The sequence below is a fragment of the Agrilus planipennis genome, unplaced genomic scaffold, assembly GCF_000699045.2.
Source record: "Agrilus planipennis isolate EAB-ADULT unplaced genomic scaffold, Apla_2.0 scaffold46, whole genome shotgun sequence".
NCBI lineage: Eukaryota > Metazoa > Arthropoda > Insecta > Coleoptera > Buprestidae > Agrilus > Agrilus planipennis.
This window is the reverse complement of record NW_020438933.1, coordinates 262,800-271,969: the sequence shown is the minus strand read 5'-3', so window position 1 is coordinate 271,969 and position 9,170 is coordinate 262,800. Positions and strand designations below refer to the sequence as shown.

The 9,170-nt window shown below is 34.7% G+C and overlaps 1 protein-coding gene across 2 annotated transcripts in view; it reads left to right on the top strand.

Annotated features, from left to right (window-relative positions):
• The first annotated feature begins 7,763 nt into the window (after window positions 1-7,763).
• The window catches only part of LOC108744727 (leucine-rich repeat and fibronectin type-III domain-containing protein 5-like), a 120,346-nt gene continuing 118,939 nt past the window's right edge, over window positions 7,764-9,170 (top strand). Inside the window, exon 1 of one of the 2 annotated variants that reach the window (XM_025974249.1) lies at window positions 7,764-8,026. The gene's annotated coding sequence lies outside the window, so the exon portion shown is untranslated. The remainder of the gene's footprint in view (window positions 8,027-9,170) is intronic. The other variant, XM_025974247.1, reaches the window with a different exon arrangement.

Below are 9,170 nucleotides of genomic sequence, written 5' to 3'. Positions count from 1 at the left end.
TATAAATCACCAAATAATTAAAAAGTGCTGGAATGTAATATCAAGTAAGAAGAATGTAAATATGAGATTTATTTATCTGCTTAATTATAGTACAGGATCATATACATGTTGTTTAATAGTTGCCGACCTGCATTAAGGTGTCTTTAATTATCTGTAGGAATTTACAGTGTATACTTCGTACTTTGTATTTTTATTTCCTGGTAATAGTAAATTAACTACATTAGATTATTGTTCGCAAATAGTTAAGGATGTGGGATGTTCTAGTTTTAGGGAAATGCGAAAATTAGCTCAGGATAGAAAAGAGTGGAGGTGCGTGTTTTAGGACTAACAACCTTATAATCATGAATAGTAAATTCAAAATTCAAATTCACATGTAGTCCTCGGTATACGTAAATGAAATTCTGAATGGGGATATGTAAAACAAAATAGGAAATATGTATGATTATTTCGGAAATTTTTTTAGACAAAAGTTGTATGGTTTCGAATGAGAAATCCATTGGTGACCTTGAATGGGACCTTCCAAGTCATTTAAAAGTTAGTTATTTTAAATGGGAATACATATTATTAACCCCAACAATAAAAAAAGCGAGAAACACTCTCGACGCTGAGTTTTTCATATTCCTAACAACATTCTTTGTAATCATTTTTGTCTAAATCACCCCGTCCATCAACCTTTTTGTTCCAACTCACGTATCTAACTTTCGGAAAATATCGACGTTTACATTTCTGCTAATTTTTGAGAACTGTATCGATCTCGTTACTAAAATAAAAAATGAGTAACTTCCATTCTCTGCATCTACCTCCTGTTCCGAATGAGCTGTTCGCCTACTTCCTCTTATTATTATCTGGATAACGTAAAAATCTATCTCAGAGTATTAACCAAATACGTATGCCCAGTACCCAGTACCCAATACTCACTAAACTAATACCTAAGAGACTAACGTAAAAACATCCTTACTGAAGCACTGTTAACTACAATGTAAGACTTAAAACCTACATTTTCAAAAATCAGCAAAGACATGGCCGAAAGAAAATAAATCCGAATTCACAAAACATGATGTAGCTCATGTAACATGTTTTACATCGGACAAACTGAAAGATTCAAGATCTGAATAAATGAAGATTTCATATTAAAAAATTAAAAACGAAGACTCACCCCTAATTACTCCAAAAAAAAGTTTTTGAACGGACAATGCCCACGTCTGAAGTGGGCGAAACACGTGTCCGCTCAAAAAGTGTTTTTGTGGTAATAAGGGGTGAGTCTTCCATTTTAATATTTTAATTAATATTTACCACAGTCTCCTCTTCCTACTTTGAAGATTTCATACTTTTTTATGATGTCTTCTTGTTTGCGTTTCCAGATGATTTTAACTATTTTTTATAGGAAGGTCTCTACTATTATTAAAACCAAAAACAAAAAATAATAAGCACTAACGTTTCTGGTTCCTGAGATAAATGCTTTGGTTTTGTCGAATAGATAGTCTAGTTACAGAAAATGTATAAAACGTATTTATAATTTTTCAGTATTGTTCTTTATTTTGAGGCGGAAATTGGATCTTATTGATGCTTAAAATGAAACTGTGTAGGATATGTGTCAATGTAAGTAGGTATATAATAATTAGAATTACACTACCGTACTCTTAAACCGCTTTGACTTCCTGAAACAGGAGACTTCCAAATCCGCTTACTGCAACCGGAAGGAAAATCCTTTTAAACTTTAATTATTCGCACATGTTCCGCTTACGGCAAGCCCCTGACCACTTGTTGAATAAAGGTATTTGACCTGTTCAGTTGCGTCGTGCCGAAAACTCCTGGTGCGTAATGTCTTTTAATGAACTAGTTTAATTCACGTGGGAGTCACTTTTTCTTACATTCCGATGACAGATATACCTCGACGGCATCGATTTCCTTTTTCAAAGTAAAAAAGAGAGGTGCAGAATCAGAATCTATCACGCGTGACACGACGGCGTCATCGACAAAGCTATGCCACGGTGGAGGTGGACACTCACGCCATCGTTAACGTCTGTAGCGCCGATATAACAGGTTGCTGCTGCTGTTAAAAGTGTTAAAAAGATTATGGAGGAAATGCACCGCACGAAAATCGAATTAGAGAAAATCTGCTATAATTACTTATAGAAAATTGTGAAATAAGTAAATGGCCGCTCCTGTACTACAATGATAAATCATCATCATCATAAGGTCGTCAGTCCTAAGACTGGTTAGACACGCACCTCCACCCTTTTCTATCCTGAGCTAATCTTCGCATTTCCCTAAAACTAGAGCATCCCACATCCTTAACTATTTGCGAACAGTTATCCTATCTAGGTCTGCCTCTACTCATCTTTCTGCCTCTTATATGTCTCTGACTAGACCTTCATGCCTGAGAAGGTGTCCTACCAACCTATCTTTCCTATTTCTTACTGACTTCCATAGAACTCCCTGTTCTCCTATTTTTTTCTAATATCTCTTCATTTCTAACCTTCTTTACCCATGGCATCCCCATCATTCGGCGGTAACACCACATTTCGAACGCTTCTAACCTTTTCTTTTCCGCCGCGCTCACCGTCCTTATTTCGCACCCCTACGGCGCCGCGCTCCAAACATACACCTTCAACAATCTTCTTCAAATTTCTAAATTAATCGTTGGCGAGCATAAAAGTGTCTTCTTTTTATTGAAGGCGACTCGACCCTGCGCTATCCTCTGCTGTATATCCCTACTACTCNTCCCTACTACTCCTTCCATCCTGACTTATCTGACTTTCTAGGTATCTAAAATCAGCCACTTCTTCTAATCTTTCGTTTCCTATCTTTATATTCACTCTTTTCCTACTTTTCCTTGCATACAAGTATTTTTGTTTTACTTTTATTTATTTTCACACAATACTGTTTTGTCAATTTCACTTCCATTTTATTTAAAGCTATAACACAATAGTTAACTAGTTGACTAGTTATAAAACCACTAAACAGAGAAAAGGAAATTAATGAAAATAAAAACGGAATCACTCTAACAAAACGTGACCTTATAAGTTTGTATGAACAAAATGCAACTTTTCATATGTACTACTGATTCGCTTCTTTGTCTTCACATTGGTTTTTTGATCTTTTTATGAGCATTAATACCCAGACGGTAGCTTTTCCGATAATCTTCTACTGTTAAATTTCGCTGTAGAATTGCCTCAGCACAACAAAATTCTGAAATAAATAATTATGCTAATTTGATTAGTTTGGTTTTGAAATAACGGTGATATCCCAAAATTTGAGCGCTAGAGCTTTCCTGGGATCAGATTTAAATTCCTCGTCAATGAATACATTTAAAAGACTTACATACTTTATTTTCTGATTCTGTTTTTTCACTCCTCATAGTAGTGGACTCGAAAACTTTGAGAGTTCTCAAAAAAGGATAGTATCACTTTCGGTATATTTATTGGACGCAAACTCTAATCTTCTTTCAGTGACTTATTATGTTCCCTAATCTTAAAACCAAACGAGACTACATATTATGCACTTTATGAATTAACAAGTTTAAAAATATATGTGTGCTATAAAATAAAAGTTGGTTGCTTGAAGATAATCAACTTAATAAACTAAACTTCTGCATTTTTAATAGAAATTCAAAGAATGATAATCCGACATAGACGATATTTCAATAGCCGTAGGACAATATTTAATTTATAATTCTTTCCTGTCTATTCATTAATAAAAATTAAAACATATTAGGCAATTATCGTCTCTTAGATTCTAACCAGTCACATTTTAAGTCATCTGGCATTTACCGAAGTTTAACGGTATATTTTCTTATTTATTAGTCGAAATTAGAAGCAAATGTCAATTTCATAAAATTTCTAGCTTATACTTCTAATAACAGTTGATAAAACTTTAAGATTCCGACGTACACTGTTAAAACTAAATATTCTAAATAAAGAGATCCAAATTATGCAGAATGTTGTGTTACAGTCTGATGACTTCACAGTTTACGTCTCTGGTAATATCGGAAGAAGATCGAAAAATAAAAAGAATGATCAAATCGTTATATTATTTGCAAGATGAAACAAAAAAAATTATCAAGAGCCTGTTGAATCCCCTCACGAAAAGGGTGCCGCAGATGTTTACCAATTTCATCCTAATTACTCCAAAGCTCGTATGAAAATGGTAGTAAAAGAAACATTGCAAACGAATTAGAAGCTTAATATTTCGGAAAAGGGAGCTTCAAAATGAAAAAAGCAATTAAATCTCTAATTCGTTTTTAAGATCTTTCTAACGATAAGCCACATACTGCGTATACAACCTTGACGGAGTTTCTTCTTTTCTTTTCTTTGTTGATCACACAATTTTATGATTTTATTTAACAAGTTTTGTTGTGTTTCTGTCTGCTACAAATCCTGCAAGTCAATTTTAAACCTGCACCGAAATAAACATTAATTTAGTACACATATATAGGTAATGATCTAGGAAGTCAGATAAGTCAAGGCGGAAGGAGTAGTAAGGATATAAAGCAGAGCATAGTGCAGGGTCGACTCAACTAAATACACAATCACCTAACACATAAAGCACATGACTGAAGAGGACCTGAACTGATAGGTCCTATAACGGGTTAAGGTAGAGGGGTTTTAGTCGGCAGGCCTGAGGACACCTTCCTCGGGAATCGAACACTACCCACCCATACGGATGGCTGGGTGTCTTTTGAAAATTTCCCCTCTTCCACGAAAAAAAAAAAAACAAAAAAAGGGTCGAGTAGCCATCAATAAAAGCAAGTCACTTCTATGCTCGCAAACGGTTAATTTGAAAATTCGAAAAAGATTGTTAAAGGTGTATGTTTGGAGCGCGGCGATGTACGGGTACGAAACATGGACGGTGAGCGCTGCTGAAAAGAAAAGGTTAAAAGCGTTCGAAATGTGGTGTTACAGGCGAATGATGAGGATACCGTGGATAGAAAAGGTTAGAAATGCAGGAGTTAAGATGAGTAAAGGTAGACCTAGATTAGGTTACTGTTCCCAAATAGTTAAGGATGTGGGTTGTGCTAGTTTTGAGGAAATGCGAAGATTAGCTCAGGGTTGGAAAGAGTGAAAGTGCGTATCCAACTAGTCTTTGGACTGACGACCTTATGATGATGATATAGGTAATGCAATAATATTTTTATCTGATGCTGCAGCCAGGTCAGTTTCAGCATGCATTATTTTTTCATAACCTCCTTTATAAGGATCTTATCATGGGCTTATTATCATCACCATGATAGGTCGTCAGCCCTAAAACTGGTTGGATACTTGCCTCCATTTTTTCCTATCCAACATTAACCTTCGAATTTCTCTAAAACTAAAACATCCCACGTCCTTTGTCCTATTTGTGAACAATAATCTAGTCTACATTTACCTGTACTCCTAACTCCTTTTTCTGCTTCTAATATGTCTCTAAATAATTGGTTTAGAGGATGAGAATAGATAACCCAGGTAACATCTTTCAATAAACACCAGATAAACGGGCTTGGCGAGTAATATACTCTACCACTAAGCTACGAGAACCTGACAACGAGATACGTACCTAAGAGTATAAGTCGCAGAATTGTCAAACCAATATATAGATAATCATGATTAGTAATGCGACACTTTGAATTTTTGTAGGGTTAAATTCAATGCACTAGTGAATTAATTTTTTCAATTAACTTTAACTATACCACTAAACTACGAGGAGGTGCGTCCCGCTGTGTAAAACTAGGGGCTCGGATTCGATTCCCGACGACGGAGTGACACCAGGTACAATTTTTCCTCATTAATTTGAGGTTATCTATTGTGAGTTACGTTTATTTCTACATGTTTCTTACTATAATTTAATATATTACAATCCGTCTAAAAAACAAGCAAAAAGAACAATTTATCACTTCCACACAACTGTGTTAGTCTGTACGTCCATTGATAATATAAAAACGCTTTTATACAAAACTTTTTTGTCGAAACGTGCTTAAAACTATTGGCTTTTAAATAGAGCTCGTGTCCAACAATAAAGCAAAACAAAAGAAAACATCTATGTTTAAACACATTTCGACAAATTGTCGAAAAACATTGTCTGATCAGAAGGCGCTAACATTCGATAAATCGACAAAACGTTTGTCTGAGAACATTTTCTTTTGTTGAAAAACATTTGCAATGAGCACGTGTTTTCGTTTTCGACATTTTGTTGAACGTACAAACACGGTCCCTTGTACAAAGGCAGAACATTTCGTTCTGCGAATGGGTTCCTAAATGCTTCATTAACTAGGTTCCAGCAAGCAAACAGCTTGTACTTAACCACGTAATGTTACGAAATTTTCTTTCATTCCTTCTTCTCAGTTCTTCATTTGTCTCCTTCTGCTGTGGTTTAATGGATTCATCCATAGTGTTGTTTTTTCTTGCTTTATCTTCCTCGCATGTCAATTGTAACCATTGTCATATAGCAATCACGCTTCTTCATCGTCAGACGACACGTTAATTAGTGAATTTTGATTATGACGCTGTTTCTGTAGTTTATTATTTTTATAGGCAAGAGAGTGGCTTTTCATGAAATTCACTTTACTGTCGTACAAAACGTTTTGTTATACATCAAAACGTCTTAACGGATAGTAACACTTTGTATTACAAAACGTTTTGAATAAAAGCGTTTTTGTCAAAATGCGTTTTACAACTTAGTGTTAACCGAATAACTCAAATAGGCCCAACACGAGACTCATGATATCGCTTTCTCATTAACAACCTCCACCCACTGTTTGATAATCGGTCGCTCTATAATTGCGTATGCCAACGGTCGACAAATGGAGAACCTCGGTCCAGATCCGGACCGCGGAAAGTCAAAAACTGGACCACCAAAAATTTTTAAAAGTGTAAATTACTCAAGTAAATTATTAAAAAAATATTTTTCTGAACAGTTTCTGAGCTATAAGCATCATCCGGTGCAGCAGTAATAACATTAATTTAACCACAATTTTTGCTAAACGCCGTTTTATGAATCTTTCAAGCGGATGTATACGGAGGCTGCACCCAGCGTAAACCTAACTTTAGAAAACTTGCTAAACGTCGTAAATATAACTTCTCCCATTAAATAGGAATATGCGTACTTATTGTATTTCATATTTTGTGAGTGAAAGTTAAAATAAAAAAATACAACATGTAATTATACAACACGCTACTGAAGTGAAACTTCTTCAAACACACAAACATACCGGGATAGGGGTTAAGGAATGGGTTTAATGGTATTACTTGTACACTATGAATTTAAATTTTACACTACACATGCCGGAGTTGCCTGTAACGAACGTTGCATTGAAGCGCGCTCACGGCTCAGGCGATCCCCACTACGAACTCGACTACGTGGCCGAGCAGAGGGGGAACATCAGCAACTCGCATGAAACGAACTTACCCTACCGTGCATGAAGAAGTTTCACGTCAAAAATTTGTAAAGAATATGTTTTCTTTAGGAACTAGATAAAAATTTCCGGTAAATGTCTAGATGATGGCGGGTGGGATCGAAAGAGGAGGTCTCCCCCACCACTGTACCATAAAAAGTTCGTGGCGGTCTCACCCCCATAACTTTTTATCATCATCTAGACCTTTACCAAATTTCCAAAAATAGCCAGACCTCACCTAAAATTACTTGCCGACCCCTAGTTTATAAAGTTTCAACACCTGTTGACAGTGCAATTTCTTCGCCGATTCAAATGGAATGTCTTGAATAGTAACAAATAGCCGGTGCAGTTCGAATTTCCGCTTACCGGCATCGCCGAGGTGCGTTGTCCGCAGACGAAATCGCGAAGAAGTAAGTAGACGTGGTCGGTCTCGGTCTCAAAGCCAGTCAACTTAATGAACTAGACCGATGCAAGTCTATTGCTTATTTCTGCTACTATCGCACCGGTTAAAAATCATAAAAAGTATACAGTGCCTTAAATAACAACGTGCCTTTTTATACAGTGACAATAATATTGAAGTGTAAAATACAACATCTAAGTATAAAGAATTATCAATTATTTGGATCTTCAATTTTTACCCGTAGCTGCTGGATTACGGTATGTAAGATTTATTTTGAGAAATAAATACATAAACTATTTACAATTTTGATTAAATAAATGACAATCAACAAACCGAGTTCAATCTAAAGAATAAATTACACAAGTATTCGCAACGTCCAAAAGTGTGCAATGCCGTTCGCCTTCAACAGGTGGATATAGTAGATTGTAGACACATACAAGCTAAGATTTTTTCTAACAAAAACGGTAAATTATGGTGAACCATGACTATATTAAAATTTACTCTTAATATGATACTTTTACGTATGGAATTAACTTAATTTTAGTATTGTGGTATGTGTACCCTTTTATTTCATTGTCACGTAGAATAACGGATGTGTAATTGATATCATACAAATCAATATCATCCATTCAAGATATATAAAAAGTTGGTTATTTAATTATAGCGAAAACCACAATCAATTCTTAAAAAATATTTTAGAAAGTAAAAGGAAAAGGAAATCGAAATACATTAATAAATAATAGATCAAACCCGAATGTCAAAATACGACACAAGAACTAATTTATCACTGAAGAAGGTAACATTGTTACCGAAAAGTACTCTAGATGTTCAGTGTCTTATTTTGGCATTGAGATTTGANGATTGTAGACACATACAAGCTAAGATTTTTTATAACAAAAACAGTAAATTATGGTGAACCATGACTATATTAAAATTTACTCTTAATATGATACTTTTACGTATGGAATTAACTTAATTTTAGTATTGTGGTATGTGTACCCTTTTATTTCATTGTCATGTAGAATAACGGATGTGTAATTGATATCATACAAATCAATATCTTCCATTTAAGAAATATAATAAGTTCGTTATTTAATTATAGCGAAAACCACAATCAATTCTTAAAAAATATTTTAGAAAGTAAAAGGAAATGAAAATCGAAATACATTAATAAATAATAGATCAAACCCGAATGTCAAAATACGACACAAGAACTAATTTATCACTGAAGAAGGTAACATTGTTACCGAAAAGTACTCTAGATGTTAAGTGTCTTATTTTGGCATTGAGATTTGACCCTTTTATTAAGTGTTCTATAACACCACCAGTTTCCAGTCTTGTTGGTTTGGGATACTCCAAAAGAAGTTGTTTTTTATTTTTAATTGAAAAAGTATATATTTT